Genomic DNA, 26,362 nt, shown 5'->3' on the forward strand with positions numbered 1-26,362 from the left:
ATGCAGTTCAATGGGAGAAAGAGATACCACCAGTGAAGATACTCAACAGTGGACACTGCAAGCCCTATAAGTGGCCAGCCAGGCCAAATGAGCCAATGGCTGCAATGGTGGCATGTCTGTCATGGTGGAAACCAACTGCCCTCCAATTGGACTGGAGGCCTGCTCCATGGGAGGGGGAGGGGAATACATCCCTGATACTGAAAACTTAAAACAAGGGTAGTCATGAGCCCTAGGGTCGTAACATCTGCTGCTGTATGGATTAAGTATATATACTATGCTTATCAAACTTCCCAGTAAGCACTTCTCTTAATATTTATACCCTTATATTACCACTACTATCACTTTGGGTAGAGAATCTTCTCTTTTCAGATGGTAGTGACCTTGGGATGACTCAGAAGGTATCATGGTGCTGTAAAGAAGTGACTGGAGTACTGAGTAACATCTAGATCACACCTTCCAAGGCTCAGGGTCTAATGCGGAAGAGGTGGCGGAAAGAATGTAAGAGCAAAGGAAGGATAGGGCTCCTTACAACATGCTCCCCCCAGACACAAAATGGCCTGGATATCCATGGCCTCACAGTGCCTGACACTACCTACACAAGACCATCATAAGAGGATAAAAAGATCATGGCATCAAAAGAGAGACTGATTGAGATGGGGAGGGGGTATGATGGAGAATGGAGTTTCAAAGGGGATAGTAGGTGAAGAGAGGGTATTACCATGGGTTATTTTTTATAATCATGGAAATTGTTAATAAAATTAAAAAAAGAAAGAAAGAAAAGAAAAGGAGTGGGTGAATGAGGATCAGGTCTCTGCACCTGAGTGTTCACTTAAAAAAATACATTGAAGATTTTAACAATTAAATTTTAATAAACTAGTAATAAAATTTTCAAAAAAAAAGTAAGGTTGTGGAGGGCTGGAGGGATGTCTTAGCAGTTAAGAAGTTTGCCTGCAAAGCCAAAAGACCCAGGTTCGATTCCCCAGGACCCATGTTACCCAGATGGACAAGGACAAAGGGGAACATGAGAATGGAGTTCACTTGCAGTGGCTGGAGGCCCTGGCATACCCATATATTCCCTCCCTCCCTCCCTCCCTCCCTCCCTCCCTCCCTCCCTCTCTCTCTCTCTCTCTCCCTCCCTCCCTCTCTCAAATAAATAAATAAATAAATAAATAAATAAATATAAAATAAAATATTTCCAAAAATGGGAAAATAAAAAGACAATTCACAGACATTTTTTGAGTACTTTTCTCATACCATGCCCATGCCAGGAACTGTTGCAAGCACTGGGAATATAGTAGTAAAAAAAAAAGAAGGAAAAATGAGAAAGCAAACCTTGGTTACATAAATGTATGTCTTAAATGACAAGTGAGAGCTCACATTCTCCCAATGGCAGCTAAAACTGAATGTAACTGGAGATCCTTTTCTATTGAGCAATTCTAGTAGATATAAGGGGCTAGAGAGATGGCTAAGAAGTTAAGGTACTAGCTTACAAAGCCAAGGGACCCAGGTTCGATTCCCCAAGACCCATGTAAGCCAGATGCACAAATTGGCGCATGTGTCTGGAGTTTGACTGCAGTAGCTAAAGGCCCTGGTACATCCATTCTCTCTCTCTCTCTCTACCTGACTCTTTCTCACAAATAAAAGTTTTTCTTTAAAAAGTTACCAAGCATGGGCTGGAGAGATGGCTTAGCGGTTAAGCGCTTGCCTGTGAAGCCTAAGGACCCCAGTGCGAGGCTCGGTTCCCCAGGTCCCACGTTAGCCAGATGCGCAAGGGGGCGCACGCATCTGGAGTTCGTTTGCAGAGGCTGGAAGCCCTGGCGCGCCCATTCTCTCTCTCTCCCCCTATCTGACTTTCTCTCTGTGTCTGTTGCTCTCAAATAAATAAATAAAAATTAAAAAAAAAAAAAAGTTACCAAGCTGCCGGGCGTGGTGGCACATGCCTTTCATCCCAGCACTAGGGAGGCAGAGGCAGGAGGATCAGTGTGAGTTCGAGGCCACCCTGAGACTCTATAGTGAATTCCAGGTCAGCCTGGGCTAGAGTGAGACGCTACCTTGAAAAACCAAAAAATAAATAAAATAAAAAGTTACCAAGCTAAAGCACTTACGTACTATACTGTGAAAAAGAACATAGCAGAATTATCTTATGGTAGTGGCTATCTGAGGTGTCTCTTGGGCCAGGTGTGGTGGTGCACATGCCTTTAATCTCAGCTCTTGGGAGGCAGAGGCAGGAGGATTACTGTGAGTTTAAGGCCAGATGAGACTACATATTGACTTCTAGGTCAGCCTGAGCTAAGTGGGGGGGAAAAAAGTGAAATGTCTCCCAGTTTCCACTGCTCAGTATAGAAACTGACTAAGAGAGCACTGATCATATATAAAGTGAAAATAAAGTATGGGGGGAAGCACTATACAACTAATATCACAGAGTCCAACACAACGAGAAGCTGTCCTTGGCAAAGAATAAACAAATTGATATACAAGAATGACAACAGGGCTGGAGAGATGGCTTAGCAGTTAAGTGCTTGTCTGTGAAGCCTAAGGGCCCCGGTTTGAGGTTCTGTTCCCCAGTACTCATGTAAGCCCGATGCACAAGGTGGTGCATGTGCTTGGAATTTATGCAGTGGCTGGAGGCCCTGGCATGCCTATTCTCTCTCTTTTTCTCTGCCTCTTTCTCTCTGTCACTCTCAAATAAACAAATAAACAAGTTAAATAATAAAAATATGAAAGAATGACAACACTGGGGGCTGGAGAGACAGCTGAGCAGTTAAGGCACTTGTCTGTGAAGCCTAAGGACCCATGTTCAACTCTCCAGATCCCATATAACCCAGACCCATAAAGATGAGGCAAACACAAGGTCACATATGCCCACTAGGTGGCACAAGTGTCATGAGTTTGATAGCAGTGGCTAAGGCCCTGGTATGCCAATTATGTCTGTGTCTCTCTCTCTCTCTAATAAAAAATAAAAAGAATGAAAACACCGGAATAGTAGGATTCATTGCATGTAAGCTGGTATACTGAACAACTTATTAGCACAACAAACACATGAATGTTAGCTAACTCGGCATAGTGAAATTTAGGTGTCTCTGGGCAATATGACGAGTTCCTATCTCATAAACTCCAAAAGAAAGGATTGGGTATATACCTCAATTTGTAGAGTACTTGCCTAGCGCACCTGAAGACCTGGGTTAGATCTCCCAACATTTTAGAAATAGGTATGATAGTGTATATGCCTATAATCCCTCACTCAGGAGGTAGAGGCAAGAGAATCAGAAATTCAAGGTTGTCCTTGCCTACATAGTTTGATGCCAGCCTGAGCTACAAGACTCTGTCTCAAAAACCCAAAGAGGGGAAAGTGTGGGGATGGAGAGGGAGGGAATTACCATGGGATATATTTTATAATCATGGAAATTGTTAATAAAAATTTAAAAAAATAAAACCAAAGAGGATGGGTGTGGTGGTGCATGCCTTTAATTCCAGCACTCCCAAGATAGAAGCAGAGAGGGGGCTAATAAAAATCTAAGAGGATATAAATAAGTCACATGGAAACCTACTGTTTTTGGATAGTGGGACACACAGGAACCATAGATTGGTACTAGAAAATTTTTAGTGCCAGGGAAAGGACACCTTCCAGTGAGTTCTTGGCCAGGGAGGTCCCTGATGCCCCTAAAACATTACAGGCTAGTGCTGAGGCCCTTGATTTCCCACCAGGCATAGATGGTAAGACCTATTGCTAAAGACCCCACGTCAACTTGGGCTGCAAGGTCTCTGAGAAATCCTGCTAGAACTGAATTGAAAACCTCCAACATGTAGACAAGTTGGCAGAAAGCTGGAAAAATCCACACTGCAAGCAGTTCAATGGGAATGAGAGAAATCACCAGTGAAGATACTCAACAGTGGACACTGCAACCCTTATATTTGACCAGCCAGGACAAATGAGCCAACGGTGCAATAGTGACACATCTTTTATGGAGGAAACTAACTTCCCTTTAAATTTTTTTTTTCTGTTTTATTTATTTGAGAGGGACAGACAGAGAGAGAATGAGGCCAATAGAGGCAGAGAGAGAGAGAATGGGCGCGCCAGGGCCTCTAGCCACTGCAAATGAACTCCAGACACGTGCGCCCCCTTGTGCATCTGGCTAATGTGGGTCCTGGGGGATCGAGCCTTAAAATGGGATCCTTAAGCTTCACAGGCAAGCACTTAACCGCTAAGCCATCTCTCCAGACCAACGGCCCTCTAATTTGACTGGAGGTCAAATTAGGTCCGCTCCATAAGAGGGAATACATCCCTGATACTGAAAACCTACAACAGATGTAGTCTTGAGCCCTAGAAGTATAATGTCTGCTGATGTCTGGCTAAATTATGTACTATGCTCACCAAACTGGGCAGTAAGCACTTTTCTCTTTTAATTTTTTTTTATTAACAACTTTCATAATTATAAAAAATACCTCATGGTGATACCCTCCCTCCCCCCACTTACCCCTTTGAAGCTCCACTCTCCATCATACCCCTCCCCATCTCAATCAGTCTCTCTTTTTTTGTCACACTAGACATTTTTGTTTTTTAAATAGGAAACCATAAATTTAAATTTTTTTTTTCTTTATTTATTTGAGAGAGAAAAATAAGCAGGGGGAGAAAGAGAATGAGCACACCAGGTTCTCCAGCTGCTGCAAATTAACTCCAGATGTGTGCGCTCCCTTTTGCATCTGGCTTACGTGGGTCCTGGAGAGTCAAACCTGGGTCCTTTGGCTTTGTAAGCAAGCGCCTTAACTGCTAAGCCATCTCTCCAGTCCCATGCCTGGCATATTTATGTGGATTCTAGGATCCAAACTTGGGTCTTCATGCATGTGCAGAAAGCACTTTATGCACTGAGCCAGCCCCCTACCGCCCCTCAGTCCACAAAGCTCCTTTCTCTGGGAGAAACACTCACGAGGACTATGTCATTGGTTTGCCAGGTGAGAAAATGCAGGCCTTAACTCACTAAAGGTAGACTCCAGTGGGCAGCAGCTCTATACCCCTCAAATCAGTCTCTCTTTTACTTTTGATGTCATGATCTTTTCTTCCTGTTATGATGGTCTTGTGTAGGTAGTGTCAGGCACTATGAGGTCATGGATATCCAGGCCATTTTATGTCTGGAGGGAGCACGTTGTAAGGAGTCCTACCCTTCCTTTGGATCTTACATTCTTTCTGCCACCTCTTCCGCATTAGACCCTGAGCCTTGGAAGGTGTGATTGAGATGTTACTCAGTACTCCAGTCACTTCTTTCCAGCACTACGATACCTTCTGAGTCATCCCAAGGTCACTGCCATCTGAAAAGAGAAGATTCTCTACCCAAAGTGAGAGTAGCATTAATATAAGGATATAAATATTAAGAGAAGGCAGTAAGCACTTCTCTTAATATTCATACCCACATATTAATGCTGCTCTCACTTTTGGTTAGAGAACCTTCTCTTTTCAGATGGCACTGATCTTGGGATGAGTCAGAAGGCACTATGGTGCTGAGATGAAGTGAAAGAGGAGAGCTTAGCACTGAAATATCTCTACCGTACCTTTCAAGGCCCAAGGTCCTTTGCAGAGGAGGTGGCAGAAACAATGTAAGAGCCAAAGGAAGGGTAGGACTCCTTACAAAGTGCTCCTCCAAAGCCGGGTGTGGTGGCTCACGCCTTTAATCCCAGCCCTTGGGAGGCAGAGGTAGGAGTTCAAGGCCACCCTGAGACTACATAATTAATTCCAGGTCAGCCTGGACCAGAGTGAGACCCTACCTCGAGAAAAAAAAAAAAAAAAGTGCTCCTCCAGACAAAAAATGGTCTGGATATGTATGACCTCAAAGAGCCTGACACTACCTATACAAGACCATCATACGAGGAGGAAAAGATCATGACAGCAAAATAAAAGAGACTGATTGAGAGGGGGAGGGGATATGATGGACAGTGGGTTTTCAAAGGGGAAAGTGGGGGAGGAAGGAATTACCATGGCATATTATTTGCAATTATGGAAGTTGTCAATAAAAAATAAGAAAGAACAAGAAAAAAAATCCCAGTGCTTGGAAGGTCGAGTTAGGATCACTGTGAGTTCAAGGCCACCCTGAGCTAGAGTTAGACCTTACTTGGGGGGGGGGGAGCGGCCACAACAAAGAGTTGGCTGGGAAAATGGCTCAGTGGATAAAAGAGCTTGCTTGCAAAGCTTGCCAACCCTGACTCAATCCTTAGCATCCACTAAAGCCAGACACAAAATGGAACATGCATATGGAGCAAATTTGCAGCAATAAGAGACCCCTGGTGCGACCATATGTACACAAACATGAATGTATGCAACAAATAATCTTCCCAATTCATTACTTAAATTTATCAAAATAAACCAGCAAGGGCTGGAGAAATGGCTTAGTGGTTAAGGTATTAATTTGCCTACGGAACCTAGTTCAATTCGCCAGGACTCACGTAAGCCAGATGCACAAAGAGGCACATGCATCTGGAGTTTGTTTGCAGTGGCTGGAGGGCCTGGTGCACCCATTCTCTATCTATCTGCCTCTTTGTCTCTCTCTCTCTAATAAACAAAATATATTTTAAAACAAATGAATAAATAAACAGGAAATGTACCTCATACCTGCATCTTACCACTTGGGAGGATGAGGCAGAAGGACTGACACAAGTTTGTGGGAAACTTGAGCTATAGATTGAGGTCCAGACCATCAGTCTGGACTACATGGGAGTCTGTCTCCAAAAATAAAAATAATCTGAGATTACATAGTGAACTCCAGGTCAGCCTGAGCTACATTGAGATCCTACCTTGAAAACCCAAAAAAGACAAAGGAACAAGAGCCAGGCGTGGTGACACATATCTTTAATTCTAGCATGTGGGAGGCAGAAGTAGAATTGCCATGAGTTCAAGGCTACCCTGAGACTACATAGTGAATTCCAAGTCAGCCTGGGCTAGAGAAAGAACCTATCTTAACAAACCAAAAAAAAAAAAAAAAACCTTTTTTCCCCCTGGGCGGATTTTGTTTGTTTGGGTTTTTTTTTTTTGGGGGGGGGGGTGCTGGGCATAATAGCACACACCTTTAATCCCAGCATTTAGGACCAGAGATAAACGGATCACTGTGAGTTAAGAGGTCAGCCTGGGACTAGAGTGAGTTCCAGGTCAGCCTGAACTAGAGTGAGACCCTACCTCGTAAAACACAAAACAAAGACTTAGCATTCACTATGGTGTTTTTCAAACATTTTTTGTTTCCCTTGTCCCCCTTTCCCTCCATCCCCTCCCAACTTGTACCCTTGACCCATACAGCCTCTTTTCACTTTCCTACATGTTTCCTTTGTTCTCATACTTTCTCAATACCTTTAGATCCTATCTGTGGTGTCCTATCTCCATTCTTAGCCTATAATCACTCTCACATACCCTTATATTAATACAAATATAAAAAATTAGGAACCATCAGAGAAGCAATGCAATTTTTGTCTTTCAAAGCTAGTTTTCCAGGTCTATCTAGTTTCCTAAAAATTTATTAACTTCATTTTTCTTTAAAACCAAGTAAAATTTCAGTGTATATAGGTGCTATATTCTCACTATCCAATCATGAGTATTGATGGACATATAGTCTGATTCTTTTCCTTAACTATTGTGAACAGAGCAGCAATGAACATGGGTGATGAAAATGTGGTAGGACAGTATCCTTTGGATATATTACCAAGAGTGGCACAGCTAGGTAGTTCAATTTTGAGGTTGTTTATTTTGTTTATTTGGATATATTACCAGGAGTGACACAGCTAGGTAGTTCAACTTTGAGGTTGTTGTTTGTTTTGATTTTTAAACTTTTTTTGTTTAAGTATTTTATTATTTATTTGAGAGAGGGAAAGAGGCGGTGGCGGGGGAGGGGAGGCGGGGGAGAGAATGGGCTTGCCAGGGCTTCCAACCACTGCAAACGAACCCCACCTGGTGCATCTGGCTTCCGTGGGTTTTGGGGAATCAAGCCGAGGTCCTTTGCCTTCACAGGCAAGCACCTGAACCATAAGCCATCTCTCCAGCCCCGTTTTGATTTTTTGAGGTCAAGTTTTTGCCCTCGCCCAGGTTCACCTAGAATTCACTATGTAGTCTCAGGGTGGCCTTGAACTCAGGGTGATCCTCCTATCTCCACCTTTCGAGTGCTGGGATTAAAGGCAAGAGCCACCACACCTGGCTAAAGTGTTTTTTTCAATTTTAGAAATTTCCGCATCGATTTCCATAGTGGCTGCAAGTTACCCTCTCACTAATAGTAAGGGATCTCCCTTTTCCCATAACCTTGCCAACATTGTCATTTTCTCCTTCCTTCTTTCCACAATCTCTTTCTGCTTATTTTGTTTATTTCAAGGTAGGGTCTTACTTTAGCCCAGGTTGGAACTCACTCTGTAGTCCAGGCTGGCCTCAAACTCACCGTGATTCTCCTACCTCAGCCTGAAAAGAGCTGGGATTAGAGGCGTGAACCACCACACCTGGCATCAGTTTTCTTAATGAGATGAAATGAAATCTCCAAGTGGTTTTACTTTACATTTCCCCATGGCTAAGAATATTGAGATCATTTTAAAAAATGTATCTCAGAGACAAGCAGAAAAAAAAGAGAAAGAGAGCAAGTATGAGCACACTAAGTAAGGCCTCCTGCCATGGGAAATGAACTCCAGATTTATGTGCCACTTTATGTACATGGGTGCTGGGGAATCAAACCTGAGCTATCAAGCTTTGTAAGCAAGCCCCACTGAGACATCTCTCCAGCCCAAACATTTGTTTCTAGTTTTATGAACAGTCAGTTTCATCGGCCCATACTGACTGACCCTTTTGGGGTTTTCTTGGACAATATAATTCTTTTACAGTTCATTGTATAATCTAGTTATCAGCCCCTTGTCTAACAGCTAGCATGTATTTTTCTCCCATTTTATAATGTAGAGTTCTGTTTGTTCTGCTGAATGTCAAACACTTATGATTCTGTCCTTTGCACATTATCATATGGTTTTTATTATAATCTCTATAAATAGTTAATTTTCCATGTCAACTTGGCTACAGCAAAGTACCCAACTGTTGACCAATTCCTACTGCAGATGTGCCTATAAAGGCATTTATGGACAAGATTAACATTTAAATCAGTACTCTGAGTAAAGCCTTCATAATGTGAGTGGGCCATAAGAGGAAAGAAGAAATTCTGTGAACAGACTGCCTTCAGGTTGAGTGAGCAAGAATATATATAATTTTTCCAAGTCCACAGTCTGTCAGCCAACCCTGCAGACTTTAGACCTACCATCAAAAGAATCAATTTATTGGGCTGAAGAGATGGCTTAGCATTTAAAGTGCTTGCCTGCAAAGCCCAAGAACTCATGTTCAAATCCCCAGGTCCCACATAAGCCAGGAACATAGTGATACAAACACACAATGTCAAGTGGGGGCATATGTGTTGGGTTCGTTTGCAGTGGCTAAAGGCCCTGGCACACCCATTCTTTCTCTGCCTCTTTCTCACTCTCAAATGGGGGGAGGAGCGCTGAGTGTGGTGGTGCATGCTTTTAATCCCAGCACTTGGGAGGCGAGGAAGGAAGGATCCCTGTGAATTCAAAGCTATCCTAAGACTACAGAGTGAATTCCAGGTCAGCCTAGACTACAGCAAGACCTATCCTAAGACTACAGAGTGAATTCCAGGTCAGCCTAGACTACAGCAAGACCCTATGGCGAAACAAAACAAAACAAAACAAAACAAAAAAAATTAATAGGGCTGGAGAGATGGCTTAGCGGTTAAGCGCTTGCCTGTGAAGTCTAAGGACCCCGGTTCGAGGCTCGGTTCCCCAGGTCCCACGTTAGCCAGATGCACAAGGGGGTGCACGCGTCTGGAGTTCGTTTACAGAGGCTGGAAGCCCTGGCGCGCCGATTCTCTCTCTCTCCCTCTATCTGTCTTTCTCTCTGTGTCTGTCACTCTCAAATAAATAAAAATTTAAAAAAAAAAATTAATAACAACGTTGGTTTACAGAAAGTATACACTAAGTCACTTTATTCTCATCATTCTTTTTTAAAAATTCAAACAACCAAAGTCTGAAATATGGGCAATAAGATACTTCCAAGAACAGCTGATTCGGGCTAGTTTTCATACAATCTTTTTCTTTTTCTTAAATTTTTTTTATTTTTATTTATTTGAGAGCGACAGACAGGAAGAGGGGGAGAGAGAATGGGCGCACCAGGGCCTCCAGCCACTGCAAACGAACTCCAGACACATGCACCCCCTTGTGCATCTGGCTTTAAGTGGGTCCTGGGGAATCAAGCCTCAAACCAGGGTCCTCAGGCTTCACAAGCAAGCGCTTAACCGCTAAGCCATCTCTCCAGCCCAGTCTTTTTCTTTTTAAAGAATAGCAATAACATTATCAGAGAATGTCAACCACTGTTAAAAGTCTGTGGGGGGGGGGGGGAATCAATGAATTGCCTCAACTTAAAACTAAAACCTTTTTGCCTTTAACATGTTCTGGGTTCTGCTTACAACTGCTCTATTTTAAAGTGACAATAAGAGAAACATGGCTAAGATGGTTGGTAATTTAGATTTTTTTTTTTAAATTTATTTGGGAGAGAGAAATAAGCACGGGGGTGTGGTTGCTACAAACAAACTCCAGATGCATGTGCCCCCTTGTGCATCTGGAATACATGGGTCCTGGAGAGTCAAACCTGGGTCCTTTGGCTTTGCAGAAAAGCGCCTTAAACACTAAACCATTTCTCCAAACCCTTACTTTTTTTTTTTTTTTTTTAATGTCAAAGCTTAATGACAACAAAATCCAATGCGTTGAAAACAAGAGAGGGCTAGAGAAATGGCTTAGCGGTTAAGGCGTTTGCCAGCGAAGCCTAAGGACCCAGGTTTGATTCTCCAGGTCCCACGTAAGCCAGATGCACATGGTGGTACATGCATCTGGAGTTCGTCTGCAGTAGCTAGAGGCCCTAGCATGCTCATTCTCATTCTCTCCCCCTCCCACTGCTCTGCCTCAAATAAATAAATAAAAATCATTTAAAAAGAACGATTTATAGGGCTGGACAGATGGCTTGGCAGTTAAGCACTTACCTGTGAAGCCTAAGGATGCCGGTTCGAGGCTCAATTCCCCAGTACCCATATAAGCCAGATGAACAAGGGGGGGGGCTTGCATCTGGAGTTCATTTGCAGTGGCTGGAGACTCTGGCGCACACATTCTTTCCTCTCTCTGCCTCTTTCTCGCTCTCAAATAAACAAAATATATTTTAAAATGTATATTACTGAGCAGCCAAGCAAAAGTCTTTGCCATCTAATTTATAATTATTTATTTATTTATTTGGTTTTTCGAGGTAGGGTTTCACTCTAGTCCAGGCTGACCTGAAATCTACTATGTACTCTCAGGGTGGCCTTGAACTCACAATGATCCTCCTACCTCTGCCTCTCGAGTGCTGGGATTAAAGGCGTGTGCCACCATGCCCAGCTGCCATCTAATTTATTTATTTATTTGAGACAAAGAGGAGGAGAGGGAGAGAGAATGCGCATGTCAGGGCCTCTAATCACTGCAAATGAACTCCAAACATATGTGCTACCATGTCATCTGGCTTATATGGGACCTGGAAAATTGAACCTGGGTCCTTAGGCTTCATAGTCAAGTGCCTTAACCGTTAAGCCATCCCTCCAGCCCCTAAAAAGTAATTTTATTCATTTATTTGAGAGAAAAAAGTAGGGAGAAGAGGAAGGATATAAATGAATGAGTATGGTACACCAGGGCCTCTTGCCACATTAAACAAACTCCAGGCACATGTGACACTTTGTATATCTGGTTTTACATGGGTAGAGGAGAATCAAACCCAGGCTGGCAAATTCGCACCAAGTGCTTTTAACCACGAGACCTTTTACCCAGACCTATTTTTCTGTCTTTTTATTTTTATTTATTTAGAGACAGAGAGAGGGAGAATAAGTGAGAATGGGCACGCCAGGGCCTCTAGTCACTGCAAACAAACTCAAGATGCATGCAACACCATATGTATCTGGCTTACATGGGACCAGGAGAATCAAACCTGGGTCCTTAGGCATCACAGGCAAATTTCTTAGCCGCTAAGCCATCTCTCCAGCCCTTTTGTCTTTTTAAACCGCAACTGCACTATGGGGTGGCTGAAATAATTATTTGTACAATAATATAGGGATCACAAATTAATGTCTACAGAAAACAATGCAAGTAACACAAATAAGTGAAGCAAAGTTGTAAATCTTCCATACATGTCTCTTTGTTTGCCTTTTTCCCTGAAACAAGGTCTTACTATGTAAACCAAACTGGTCCTGCCTTACAGCGGGGTCTAGGATTACAGACAAGCACCACCAATATCTGCACTGTTTACATACTGATTGTATTAAATTCTTCTTTACTTCCAAAGAAACAGGCTATTTTTTTTGTTTTTCAAGGCAGGGTCTCGCTCTAGCCCAGGCTAACCTGGAATTCACTATGTAGTCTCAAGGTGGTCTTGAACTCACAGCGATCCTCCTACCTCTACCTCCCGAGTACTGGGATAAAAGTCATGTACCTCCACACCTGACTTCTTTTACTTTTTCTGATATAAACTATCTAGCTATACTTTCATTTTTGACATATTAACCATAAAAAAGTGTTTTTTTTTTAAACTAGAAATGGTAAACAAGAGTACAAAGGCAATAATTAAGAAGCAGCAGAGAATGGCAAGAACTTGTTTCACTAGCAGTCATACAAGAGGCAAGCCCTGATACGTCTGGTCCTGCTTGATGCTCTTTGGCTTTCTACTTCCTTTCTGCTGTGAAGCAGCTGTCTGCTCCTGCCTTGCTTTCCTTCCCATAATAGAAAGCATCCCCCTCAAAACTGTAAGTCACCTGGGCATGGTGGTGCACGCCTTTAATCCCAGCACTCAGGAGGCAGAGGTAGGAGGATCGCCATGAGTTTGAGGCCACGCTGAGACTGCATAGTGAATTCCAGGTCAGTATGGGCTAGAGTGAGACACTACCTCGAAAAACCAAAAAGAAAAAAAAAAAAAAAAATCTTTAAATCATCAAGGCATGATGGAGCACACTTCAGCCTTTAATCCCAGCAAGAGGTAGGAGGATCATGGTTAGTTTAAGGCTAGCCTGAAACAACACAGAATTCCAAGTCAGCCTGGGCTAGAGCGAGACCCTACTAAAAAAAAAAAAAAAAAAAAAAAAAACTGACTGGGGCTGGTGGCACATGCCTTTAATCACAGCACTCGGGAGGCAGAGGTTGGAGGATAATCGTAAATTTGAGACCACCCTGAGACTACATAGTTAATTTCAGGTCAGCCTGGGCCAGAGTGAGACCCTACCTCGAACACCCTCCCAAAAAAACCTGTAATTTAATAAGCTCTCTTCTTTCAAAAACTGTTGTGTGTTTTGTCTCAGCAACAAAAAAGTAGTTGATAAGTGCTGGAGAGTTGGCTTAGCAATTACAGCATTTGCCTGCAAAGCCAAAGGATCCTGGTTCAACTCTCCAGGACCCACATAAGCCAGATGTACAAGGAGGCACATGTATCCAGGATTCGTTTGCAGTAGCTAGAGGCTCTGGCATGCCCGTTCTCTCTCTCTCAAATAAATATATTTAAAAAAAAATTTTTAAGTGATCGAAGCTGGGCGTGGTAGTGCACACCTTTAATCCCAGCACTCAGGAGTTCAAGGCTACTCTGGACCAGAGTGAGACACTCCCTTGAAAAACCAAAAGGTGATTGATATACAAGTCCAAGTGCAAGGCAGTGGGCTCAGACCTCAGGAACGGAGGGGGGAGGATCACAAAAGACCAAAAAAATAGAAAATATATATTTTTTTTACTTTTTAAATATTTTTCTTTCTTTTTTTTTGTTTATTTATTTGAGAGTGACAGAAAGGAAGAGAGAGAGACAATGGGTGTGCCAGGGCCTCCAGCCACTGCAAACAAACTCCAGACACATGCGTCCCTTATGCAGCTGGCTAACGTGGGTCCTGGGAATAGAGCCTCGAACAGGGGGCCTTAGGCTTCACAGACAAACGCTTAACCGCTAAGCCATCTCTCCAGGCCTTATTTTTATTTTTTTATTTTTAGAAAGAGAATTGGTGCAACAGGACTTCAGCCACTTCAATCGAACTCCAGATGCTTGGACCATCTAGTGGATATGTACAACCTTGAGCTTGTCTCACCTTTGTGCATCTGGCTTATGTGGGATCTGGAGAGAGATACAACATGGGTCCTTAGATTTTGCAGGCAAGCACCTTAACCACTAAACCATCTTTCCAGCCCAGGAAATCCTATTCAATCCAAAGTGTAATGAATTACACAACACACTACACTAGATCTTGCCCTCATGTATGTGTGTGCATCTGCACATACCACACTCAATACTATCTTGTGGGCTCCAGTCATACTTCAGTGGTAGAACACTTGCCTTGTCTAAGCATGGTTCTAAGAATCGGGGGAAAAAGGTTTTTTTGAAAAAAATTATTTTGAAAACGGGTGTTGGTGCTCACCTTTAGTTCCAGAACTTATGAGGCTGAGGTAGGAAGAGTGTTGTGAGTTACAGGACAATGTGGGACTAGACAGACCCTGCATTGATATACATACCTACCTAAATACATACATCACACACACACACACACATACGTATGTCACTCAAAAACTGTGACCCAAGAAATGGCTTAGCAGTTAAGGCACTTGCTTGCAAAGCCTAAGGACACAGGTTCAATTCCCCAGGATGCATATAAGCCAGATGCACAAGGTAGCACATGTGTCTGGAGTTCATCTACACAGTGGCTAGAGGCCCTGGCATGCCAACTCTCTCTATCTGCCTCTATCTGTCCCTCTCTCTCAAATAAATAAAATATTCTTTTAAAATAACCCTAGGCAAATTGTTAAAATGTCTTTTCTTTTTTTGAAGTAGGGTCTTACTACAGTCCAGGCTACCTGGAACTCACTACAATAGTCTCAGGGTGGCCTCAAACCCACCACAATCCTCCTACCTCTGCCTCCCCTCCTGAATGTTAGGATTAAAGGCTCAGGGCCTGCACCACCATACCCTGCCCAGAATTTCCTAAAACCCATTTTCCCACTTATTTGTGGTAAGGCTTAATGAAAACAATGTAAAAGTCTGTCTATCCTTGAATTTCCCTCACTACAGCACAACAAGGAAATAAAACAAAGTAATTTCACTTTTTACACACACAAATTAAGAAACGCTGACCAACAATATGAAAAAAATTCAGTTTTGTCATTACAAGAAGACAGAATGTACAGGCAAGCTATTACATTACTATTATCATCATCTCATCTTAAATATCTCCATTATCACCATACTAATAACCAAAACTTACTAAGTACTTGCTTTGTGAGAGGTGCTTTCTGCCCCTAAGCTTTCTAAGTGTATTAACTCACTTTAATAACAGATAAAAACATCTATAGGCTATAAGAAGAAATGTCACGGATATCATAGCAAGAGTTCAAAGAAAAGTTTCTTCCAGATAGAATAAAATTAGGCAAGATAGTCTTATTTTTTAAAAATACAATTAGGGGCTGGAGAGATGGCTTAGCAGTTAGGCACTTGCCTGTGAAGCCTAAGGACCCCAGTTCAAGGCTCGATTCCCCGGGACCCACGTTAGCCAGATGCACAGGGGGGCGCACACGTCTGGAGTTCGTTTGCAGTGGCTGGAAGTCCTGGCGCGCCCATTCATTCCTCCCCCCCGTCACTCTCAAATAAATAAAAATAAAACAAAAAAAAAGTTTAAATAAAAAAATACATTTAGGACTGAAGAAATGGCTTAGCAGTTAAGCGCTTGCCTGTGAAGCCTAAGGACCCCAGTTTGAGGCTTGATTCTCCAGGACCCACGTTGGCTAGATGCACAAGGGGGGCGCATGTGTCTGGAGTTCGTTTTCTAGTGGCTGGAGGCCCTGGCACGCCCATTCTCTCTCCATCTGCCCCCCTCTCTCTCTCTCTCTCTCTCTGTTGCTCTCAAATAAATAAAAATAAGCAAAAATTTAAAAAAATATTTTATTTCACTTCAGGTTTCATAATTTTCATTTTTCTTTACCACTGAATAGAATGCCATTGTATAAATGGACCACATTTTCATTACCCATTCATCAGTTGAGGGACATCTAGCATGGTTCCATTTCCTGAGACATCTCTATCACATCCTCCAAGGCTCAGGGTCCATTGCCGAAGAGATGGCGGGAAGAACGTAAGAACCAAAGGGTAGGACTCCTTACAATGCACTCTTCCAGACACAAGATGACCTGACTATCCAGGACCTCACTGTGCCTAGCACTACATACACAAGACCAGTATAAGAGGGAAAGATGATGACATCAAAATAAAAGAGACTGATTGAGAGGGGGAGGATATGATGGAGAGTGGAGTTGTGAAGAAGAAAGGTGTGGGGGGGATTACAATGGTTTATCATCTATAATTATAGAAGTAGTCAATAATAAAAGATAAGAATAATAAAAAATTGAAGTGGCTAAAAAATAAAAATATTTTCATTTTAAGTATTTGCAAGCAGAGGAAGGAATGGAGGAAGGGAGGGAAAGAGAACAGGACAGAAAGAAGACAGAGAGGGAAAAAGAAAAACTGGGTACACCAGGGTCAACAGTCTCTGAAAAAGAACACCAGATGTATGAGCCACTGTGCATCTGGCTTTACATGGATACTGGGGAAAAGAACTTGGGTTGTTAGGTTCTGCAGATAAATGCCTTAGCAACTGAGCCATCTCTTAAGCCCTGAAAAGACATTCTTCAAAAGTGTATGCAGGGTTGGAGAAATGGCTTAGTGGTTAAGGTGTTTGTCTACAAAGCCTGAGGACCCATGTTCAACTCTCCAGGTCCTACGTAAGACAGATGCCCAAGATCGCATATGCACACAAGATAGCACAAACGTCTGGAGTTTGATTACAGTAGCTGGAGGTCCTGGCATGCCAATTCTCTATCTCTCTCATAAAAAATAAAAGGCTGCCAGGCATGGTGGCGCACGCCGATAATCCCAGCACTCGGGAGGCAGAGGTAGGAGGATTGCCATGAGTTCAAGGCCACCCTGAGATGACAGAGTTAATTCCAGGTCAGCCTGGACCAGAGTGAGACCCTACCTCGAAAAAACAAAAAAACAAAAATAAAAATAAATAAATAAATAAAAGGCAGAGGTAGACCCCACCTCAAAAATAAAATAATTAAAAAAATTAATAGTAATAAAAGGCCAGTCTGTTGGGCTTGCCTCAAAAAAAGAAAAGGGGAGGCAGACTTAAGTAAGACAAAGGGGACATCAAGTAAAAGCAATATTAAGGAGGCTAGGAAGTAGCAGTAAGGGACAGAAAAGACTGTCTTTAGAAGGCTAACAGGACACAAGGCAGGCAATATGAAAAATGCCACAGAGAAAACAAGGGCCAGGACACAAAAAATAAAAATAAAAAAAACACTGAGTAACATTTATAGTTAAACAAACAACTACTAAGTACCAAGTTTTGCCAATATAAAAATTTTTTTAATGTTTTTGTTGTTGTTGTTTGGAGGTAGGGTCTCACTCTAGCCCAAGTTGACCTGGAATATGTAGTCTCAGACTGGTCTCAAACTCAGTGATCCTCCTACTCCTGCCTCACAGTGCTGGGATTAAAGACATAGCTGTTTGTCACCACACCCAGCTTGATTCTTTTAAAATAAAAACAAGGGCTGGGGAGATGGTTTAGCCTGCAAAGTCAAAAGACCCAGGTTCAATTCCCCAGGACCCAGCTAAGCCTGCATGCATCTGGAGTTTGTTTGTAGTGGCTAGAAGTCCTAGCAAACCCATTCTATCTCTCTAATAAACAAATAAGTGATAAACTTAAAAAATTAAAATAGGGGCTGGAGAAATGGCCTGGTGGTTAAAGTATATGCCTGAGAAGCCTAAACACCCAGGGTTCAATTCTCCAGGTCCCACATAAGCACATGGTGGTGTCTGGAGTTTGTTTACAGTGGAAAGAGGCCCTGTTGCACCCATTTTCAATCACTCACTCTGTCTCAAATAAATAAGTAAGTAAATAAATAAATAAATATTTTTCAATTAGCTCGACTCTCCAAGCCCCATATAAGCCAGATGCATAAGGTGACACAAGCATCTGGAGTTCAATTACAGTGGCTAGAGACCATGGTGCACCAATTCTCTTTCTCTCTCTCAAAATAGTTGTCTGTTGAGCTTGCCTCAAAAAAAAAAATTTTTTTTTTAAATACGTTTCTGATACTAATAAAAATCTACCCAAGGGCTGGAGCTATGGCTTAACGGTTAAGGAACTGCCTGCAAAGCCAAAGGACCCAGGCTTGACTCCCCAGGACCCACGTAAGCCAGATGCACAAGGTGGCACATGCATCTGGTGTTTGTTTGCAGTCTAAGTGGAGGTCCTGGCATGCCCATTTTCTTTCTCTCTATCTGCCTCACTCTCTATATCTCTCTTAAATAACTGAATAAAAATAAAAAATGGTGGCACATACCTGTAATCCCAGCACTTGGGAGGCAGAGGTAGGAGGATTGCCATGAGTTCAATGCCACCCTGAGAATACATAATGAATTCCAGATCAGTCAGCCTGAGCTACATTGAGACCTTACCTCAGGGGGGAAAAAAATGTGTGTGTGTATGTATGTGTGTGTGTATATATATGTATGTATGTATGTATGTGTGTGTGTGTGTATGTGTGTGTGTATACACCCCAACCCAATCTCACTCTATCTGCCTCTCTCTTTCTCTCTCAAGTAAATAAATAAAAATAAATAACATAAAGTTTTACTTAAGATTTATAATCTTGGGCTGGAGACATGGCTCAGTGGTTAAGACACTTACCTGCAAAGCCTAATGTCCTAGGTTAGATAACCCAGTACCCACATAAAACCAGATACATAAAGTGGCATATGCATCTGGAATCTGTTTGTGGTGGCTGGAGGCTCTGACATGCCCATTCTCTCTCTGACCCCCCCCCCATATCTCTCAGCTTGCAAATAAATAAGTATTTTTAAAAGATTTATAAACTTTTACTATTTAAAATATTTTTGAGAGAGAGGCAAGGAACAAAGACAGAATATGGGCATGCCAGGCCCTCCTGTTACTGCAACAACTTCAGATGCATACACCACTTTATGCATCTGGCTTGACATGGGTTTCAGGGAATTGAACCCAGACTGTCATGCTTTGCAGGCAAGTACTTTCATCCCATGAGAAATCTCTCTCCAGATTCTACTCTTACTTTCACTGTTCAATAGTCACAAATACCTTTAAGTCACTGTCAGTATGATTGATTTACAGATAAGAAAACGAAGATTCATACTCAAGATGGCTTGGTGGTTAAGGTCCTTGCCTGCAAAGGCTAAAGACCAAGTACCCCAGTGCCCATGTAAGCCAGATTCACAAGGTGGCACACGCGACTGGAGTTCGTTTGCAATGATTAGAGGCCCTGGCATATCCATTCTCTCTCATTTGCCTGCCTCTCTCTCTCTGTCAAATAAATAAAGAAAAAATATATATACACAAGCAAGACTACAGTTGGCTCAGCAGTTAAACTACTTGCTTGCAAAGCCTCATGGCCCAAGTTTGATTCCCCAGTACTCATGTAAACCCAGATGCACAAAGTGGCACACATACATCTGGAGTTCACTTGCAGAGCCAAGAGGCTCTGGAACACCAACCCTCCTTCACTTGCAAAGAAATAAAAATGTTTTAAAGGATCCAGGTAAAGTCAGATATATAAAGTGGTGCATACATCTGGAGTTCATTTGCAGTGCCTGGAGGCCCTGGTATACACACCATTCTCATTCATATTCATTCATAATCATATTCTTTCTCTCTCTCTCTGCTTGCAAATATTTTCTGGGCATGGTGGCACACACTGAAGCCAAAGTTGGACTATATAACTACAAGTCCAGCCTAAAATTACATAGTGAATTCTAGGTCAGCATGGGCTAGGTAATGATCCTACCTTGAGAAACCAAACTGAATAAACAAAACTCTCCCAGAAAGTGTTCAACTAATATCTTTTTTTTCTTTCTTTTTTGAGGTAGGGTTTTGCCCTAGCCCAGGCTAGCCTGTAATTCACTATGTGGTCTTAGGGTAACCTTAAACTCACGGTGATCCTCCTACCTCTGCCTCCCAAGTGCTGAGATTAAAGGCATGCACCACCATGCCTGGCTGTTCAACTAACATCAACTAATATCTTTTTGTTTGTTTTCATTTTTCAAGGTAGGGCCTCGCTCTAGCCCAGGCTGACCTGGAAATTACGCTGTATTCTCAGGGTGATCTTGAACTCATGGTGATCCTCCTACCTCAGCCTCTCAAGTGCTGGGATTAAAGGCATGTGACATTATGCCCAGCTTCGTCAACTAATCTCTTAATAATGCTTTGAAAAGTATCCCCTTCTCTCCCACTCATAGGGATCCTAGCTACAAATGTTTGGACTTGGACTTGTATGTGAGTTGGAATAAGAATTGGTAGCAGAGGCCAATAAGCTAGAAAGGGGTTACAAAGGAAGGTGGAGAGGGGAAGACTTAAAGCAGATGGTAAGAGAGAGAGAGAGAGAGAGAGAGAGCGAGAGCGCGCGCGAGCGAGTGAGCGAGGGGGAGTGTGTGTGTGTGTATGTAACAAATTACTGAAGGTGGAAAGGCCTAAGTGAGGTCAGGGGAAAAGATGAGTAAAGGAAGGATGGGGGAAGGGGTAATCAAAATCTAAGAAGTTATGTCGTATGTATACCCACTTTTGTGGAAAATGGTACACCCAGAAGCCATAGACTTGTTTCTGGAAAATTTATAGTGACAGGGATAGGATACCTTCCAAAGAGTTGTTGGTCATGGAGGTCCCTAATGCCCCCAAAACATTATAGGCCATGGTTGAAATTCTTGGTTTCCCACCAGGAACACATGGTAAAATCCTATTGCTGAAGACTCCACATGCTTTGGCTGCAAGGTCACTGAGAAATCCTGCTGGAGCTGAGCTGAAAACCTCCTCCCTATAGACCAGCTGACAGAGAGCTGGAAAAAGCCACACTGCCTGCAGTTCTATGGGGGAGAGACAAATCATCAGTGAAGGTAAACAACAGTGGACACTGCAAGCCTTAAATTTGGCCAACCAGACCAAATAGCCAACAGGTACAATAGTGGCATGTCTGTTATGGGGGAAACCAACCACTCTCTAATTGGACTGAAAGCCTGGTCCGTATCAAAGAATGCATGCCTAATACTGAAAACCTGTGACAGGGGAAGTCATGAGACCTAGGGGTCTAATGTCTGCTGGTGTCTGGCTAAATGTATGTACTATGCTCACCAAACTGCCCAGTAAGTATTTCTCTTAATGTTCGTACCCATATATTAATGCTACTCCCACTTTTGGTTAGTGAAGCTTTTCTGATGGCAGTGACCTTGGGATGACTCAGAAGGCACCAACCATAGTGCTAAAAAGTGACAGAGGAGTGCTCAGCATTGAAACATCTCTATCACATCTTCCAAGGCTCAGGGTCCATTGTGGAAGAGGTGGCAGAAAGAATGTAAGAGCCAAAGGAAGGGTAGGACTCCTTACAACACAAAACAGCCTGGATATCCATGTCTTCACAGTGACATCAAAATAAAAGAGAGCAGCCGGGCGTGGTAGTACATGCCTTTAATCCCAGAACTTGGAGGCAGAGGTAGGAGGATTGCCTTGAGTTGAAGGCCACCCTGAGACTACATAGTGAATTCCAGGCCAGCCTGGGCTAGAGTGAAACCCTACCTCAAAAAAACAAAAAAGAAAAAGAGAGACTGATTGAGAAGGGGAAGGGGTATGAAGGAGAGTAGAGTTGCAAAGGGGAAAGTGGGTGGAGGGAGGGAATTACCATGGTTTATTATTGAAGTTGTCAATAAAAACACTTAAAAATAAATAAATTTTAAAAAGAAAAGAAAATTTAAAAGACAAGCATGTAATGGTGTTGGTTACTATTTTAAAATATAGAATCCCACTGTGGTTCTCTACAAATGTAGTATTGGAGTGATAAAACAGAAAAAAAAATATGAAAGAGCTGGAGAGATTGCTCAGTAGATAGTCTTGCTGAGCAGAATGACCACTTAAAGTTTGGATCCACGAACTCCATGTAAAAGCTAGAAGCCATAGTGAGCTTCTGTAACCCTATCATGCCTATGGCAAGATAGGAGGCAGAGACAGGAAAATTTACTCAGAGTTCACAAACCACTAAACCTGGAGAAACTCAGCATTGAACAAGAATAAAAATGAAAGACTCCCACCTTAAAACAAAGTGGTAGGCAGGGCAAAGTGGCATGCCTTTAACCCCAGCACTTGGGAGGCTGAGGAAGGAGGATCACTGTGAATTCAAGGCTAGCCTGGGCTAACGTGAGACTCTATCTCAGAAAAGAAAACAAAGCACTAACAAAAATGAGGGAAATGCAAGGATGCCTGAAAGTTGTTCTGTGAGCTCCACAAGAGCACCATCAAGCATACACATAACACACACACACCCCTCTGCAAGAACTATAATAACTGCTATTCTCAAGAATTAGCTTATCTTCAAATTATAAACTCTCTTTAGATAAATCTTAGTGGGACATGGTGGCACACATCTTTAATTTCATCACTAGGGACGTTGAGGTAAGAGGATCACTGTGAGTTTGGGGCCAGCTTGGGCTACAGAATAAAGTTCCAAGTAGGGCTACAGTGACACCCATCTCAAAACAAATCCAAAACAGAATCTTTTAAGACACAAGCCCAACCATTTTATTTTTAAAATACGGTTCTAATTAGTCAAAATACTGTTTTAGTTTTGTGTGTGTGTGATGTGCACATGTGAGTGCAGACACTTTCAGGTGTCAGTCCTTGCCTTCGACCTCCTTTTTCTAAATTTTGTTTTTATGTGGAGGAAAATTTTATACTTTATTAGTTGAGGTACAAAATAATTCTTAAACAATTCTAAAAATGAAGGTAATGACTACATATGACACAAAAACAAAAGAAAGAACTGACTAAAGGAAGGAAGAAACCAGCTAGAAGTAGGTAGAGGGAGACCAGCAGAGTGGAACAAAGACTACCAAGGTGCAATGACACACATGGAGAAAAATGCCACAGTGAAACCCTTTACTTTGTACGCTAATCTAAAAAAAAAAAAAAAAATTCCAAATATTTTAAATTAACAAACACATTAATTTTACACTAAAAGCCATGCTTTCTTTTTTCTGAGTTTTTTCTTTTTATTTTTTCAATTTTGGCATTATGACAATTTTTTAAAGTAAATTAAAAATATGGAGGTGAGTGTAGTGAAAGAAGTGGGACAAGGATTCAACATTGTCTGAAAATACTTCAGTTATGTGAAGAGAAAACAAGACAATATAATATAAATATGAGTCTTTCAGCAGCATGGACAGATGAGCAGGTCTTGTATCAGCTGCACCATGGGAGAACTCTTGGTAAGTTTGTTTATAGAATCTTCTGTAAAATAGAATTGGCCACTTCCAGTGATTCCTCTTTCACTAAAACGATATCATAAGAGTCCATGTATTTTTCTAAAAGCTCATCTACTCTGTCATTTAGATATCCAATTTTCAGAATGTGTTCCATGTTGGCTACACCATCTGCCATTTGTAAGTCTCCTTAGGAGTCTCCAAGTAGAATTACATTGCTATTATCTTTTGGTTGGCTAAAATAGTCTGTATTCTTCAAGGCCCCATCACATTTGTTAAATACATGAATTAGTTCTCCTTGAAATCCTTTGAGCACCCCATTTTCATCAAAATCCATAAAGTTGGAGACTACTTTAACATTTGAATGATAAACTCCAGCTTGATGGATAACTTCTTCTAGCACATCACCAATACCAGCCGAAAATATGAACACAGGGATACTGTGCTGCCGAAGCTTATCAAAAAAATCCTCATATCCTTCCCTGCAAGATGGAGGGACAAGCCAGTTGAGCATAACATCAGATTCTTCCATGATCTCTCTAAGTTTAGCTTTTGGTATAGCTTGCTCAATAAGCAAACCATGTGATTTAGTATACCATTCTACCATATAGGGGTACTTCTCTTCCACAGTGAGGTCAGGGTCAACTTCAGTTACATAATACTGGTCCTTTTAGCTGCAGCAACTTTTTCGACATTTTTCTCTAACAAGCTTACAGTTGTCAATGATATTATGACATGTTGGACATCTTCTCCCATTGTAGGAAAACCTACTTAGTGTCATACCAAAGTCTGTTATTATCTGAAGTTTGGTAGCTCCTCCTTTAATAAGACCACAGATAATTTCTTCTACTCTTGTAGGATTCTTGATGACAGCACAACTTTTCTGGAATTCTGGCATCATATTCAAATATACAGCAGACTCCTGATTAGTCATTTCTTGGCTATCCAATCTTCATCTTGATGATCTTGGTCTTGTGGCCCATATTCCTCTTCAAGATGAATATGTATTGGGCCAGCAACACCCCCGCCACCAGGGAGCACACACTAGCCCTCGCCACAGCGCCTACCCGAGCCACGGTGGTGCGATCGTGTACTCCGGTTGGAAAAGAGGCCACGGGGCAGCTACTAGCCGCCAAGCCCTGCGCGCCCAGGAAACCCAACAGGCCGGCCCGCGAGTGGCCCCACACCGGCCCTGAGTATTTTCCATATATGCAAAAAATGTTTGGGCAAATATTCAAACTTTTTTTTTTCGAGGTAGGGTCTCACTCTGGTCCAGGCTGACCTGGAATTAACTCTGTCATCTCAGGGTATTCAAACATTTTTATATATAACTGATGATGGAGTTCACAGAAGGCTGATCACAATATAAACATGTTATCCCCTTGGGATTTAAGCCATTTAACTATGAACATCTGTGTCTAGGGCAAATGGACTCCTTGTTACAGTTTTCTCCATGTCCCCACGTCTATACTTAATGGAACTAACAGTCAAAAGACAGAACAAAAAAAAAAAAAAACTATGGGGTGGAAGAGGCCTGACATCCACGGTCAAGTTTATGGTGTTTTAGTGATGGTGCCCTTTCCTGTGGAAGGTTTTCTGAAGATGATGGTTTCAGAATCTCTTAGAACTGCAGCCTGATGATGGATACAGTGGTACCCATCTGTAATCCCAGTACTGACTCTGTAGGCTTAGATAGGCAGATTGTAAATCAGAGACAGTCTGTCGCACATACATGTGACACCCTGCTTTTAACCACTGGAAAAATTACATCAAAAGGAAAGGTAATGGTGATGTCTTTCATAAAGGACTAGGACGAACATGAACTACTCTATTAGTGATAAATGCAGTCATCCCTGATCACAGGCTCAGTTTTTTGACATTATGACTTCATTTCAACACTAACGGTAATTATCTTCTTTTTAACCCTTTCAAGACACCTCCCCATCCTCTTCTTCCCCGCCCACCTTTTTTTAAAAAAGAAAAAGAAAATTTTATTTGCAAGCATAGGGAGGGAGGGAGAAAAGGAGGGGGAGAGAAAGGGAGGGGAATGAACGCACCAGGGCCTCCAGCCACTGCAAACAAACTCCAGATTGCATGTTCCACTTTGTGCATCTGGCTTTTACTTGAGTACTTGGGAATTGAACCCAGGTCATTAGGCTTTACAAGTAAGCACCTTAACTGCTGAGTCATCTCTCCAGCCCCACCACGTGATTGTTTGTTTGTTTATCGAGGTAGGGTCTCACTCTGGCCCAGGCTGGCCTGGAATTAACTTAGTCTCAGGGTGGCCTTGAACTCACAGCAATTCTCCTATCTCTGCCTCCCAAGTGCTGGGATTAAAGGCGTGTGCTACCACACCCAGCATCCTACAACGTTTTTATTTAAATATTTTTAAATTATTGCTAAAGATTCCACATACTTGGGCTGCAAGGCCACTGAAAAATCCTGCTGGAACTGAGCTGGAAACCTCCTCCATGTAGACCAACTGACAGAAAGCTGCAAGAAGCCATTCTACATGCAGGTCAATGGGAGAAAGAGAAAACACCAGTGAAGATACTCAACAGTGGACAATGCAAGCTTTATATTTGGCCAGCCAGGGCAAATGAGCCAATGGGTGCAATAGTGGCACATCTGTCATGGTGGAAACCAACTGCCCTCCAATTGGACTGGAGGCCCACTCCATGGGGGTGAATACATCCCTGATACTGAAAACTTAAGACAGGGGTAGTCATGAACCCTGGGGTGTAACGTCTGTTGATGTCTGGATAAATGCATATACTATGCTTATCAAACTGCCCAGTAAGCACTTCTCTTAATATTCATAACCTTATATTAATGCTATTCTCACTTTGGGTAGAGAATCTTCTCTTTTCAGATGGCAGTGACCTTGGGACGACTCAAAAGGTACCATGGTGCTGAAAAGAGGTGACTGGAATACTGAGTAATATCTCAATCACATCTTCTAAGGCTCAGGGTCTAATGTGGAAGAGGTGG

General features: G+C 42.3%; 1 protein-coding gene and 1 pseudogene across 1 annotated transcript in view; both read right to left on the reverse strand.

Annotated features, from left to right (window-relative positions):
• Pafah1b1 (platelet activating factor acetylhydrolase 1b regulatory subunit 1) overlaps nt 1-26,362 on the reverse strand; it is a 99,526-nt gene that overhangs the window by 54,012 nt on the left and 19,152 nt on the right. The gene's annotated exons all lie outside the window — the stretch shown is intronic.
• Nucleotides 23,388-24,369, reverse strand: LOC123463357 (annotated as a pseudogene).

The sequence above is a fragment of the Jaculus jaculus genome, chromosome 9 (assembly GCF_020740685.1).
Source record: "Jaculus jaculus isolate mJacJac1 chromosome 9, mJacJac1.mat.Y.cur, whole genome shotgun sequence".
Taxonomy (NCBI): Eukaryota; Metazoa; Chordata; class Mammalia; order Rodentia; family Dipodidae; genus Jaculus; species Jaculus jaculus.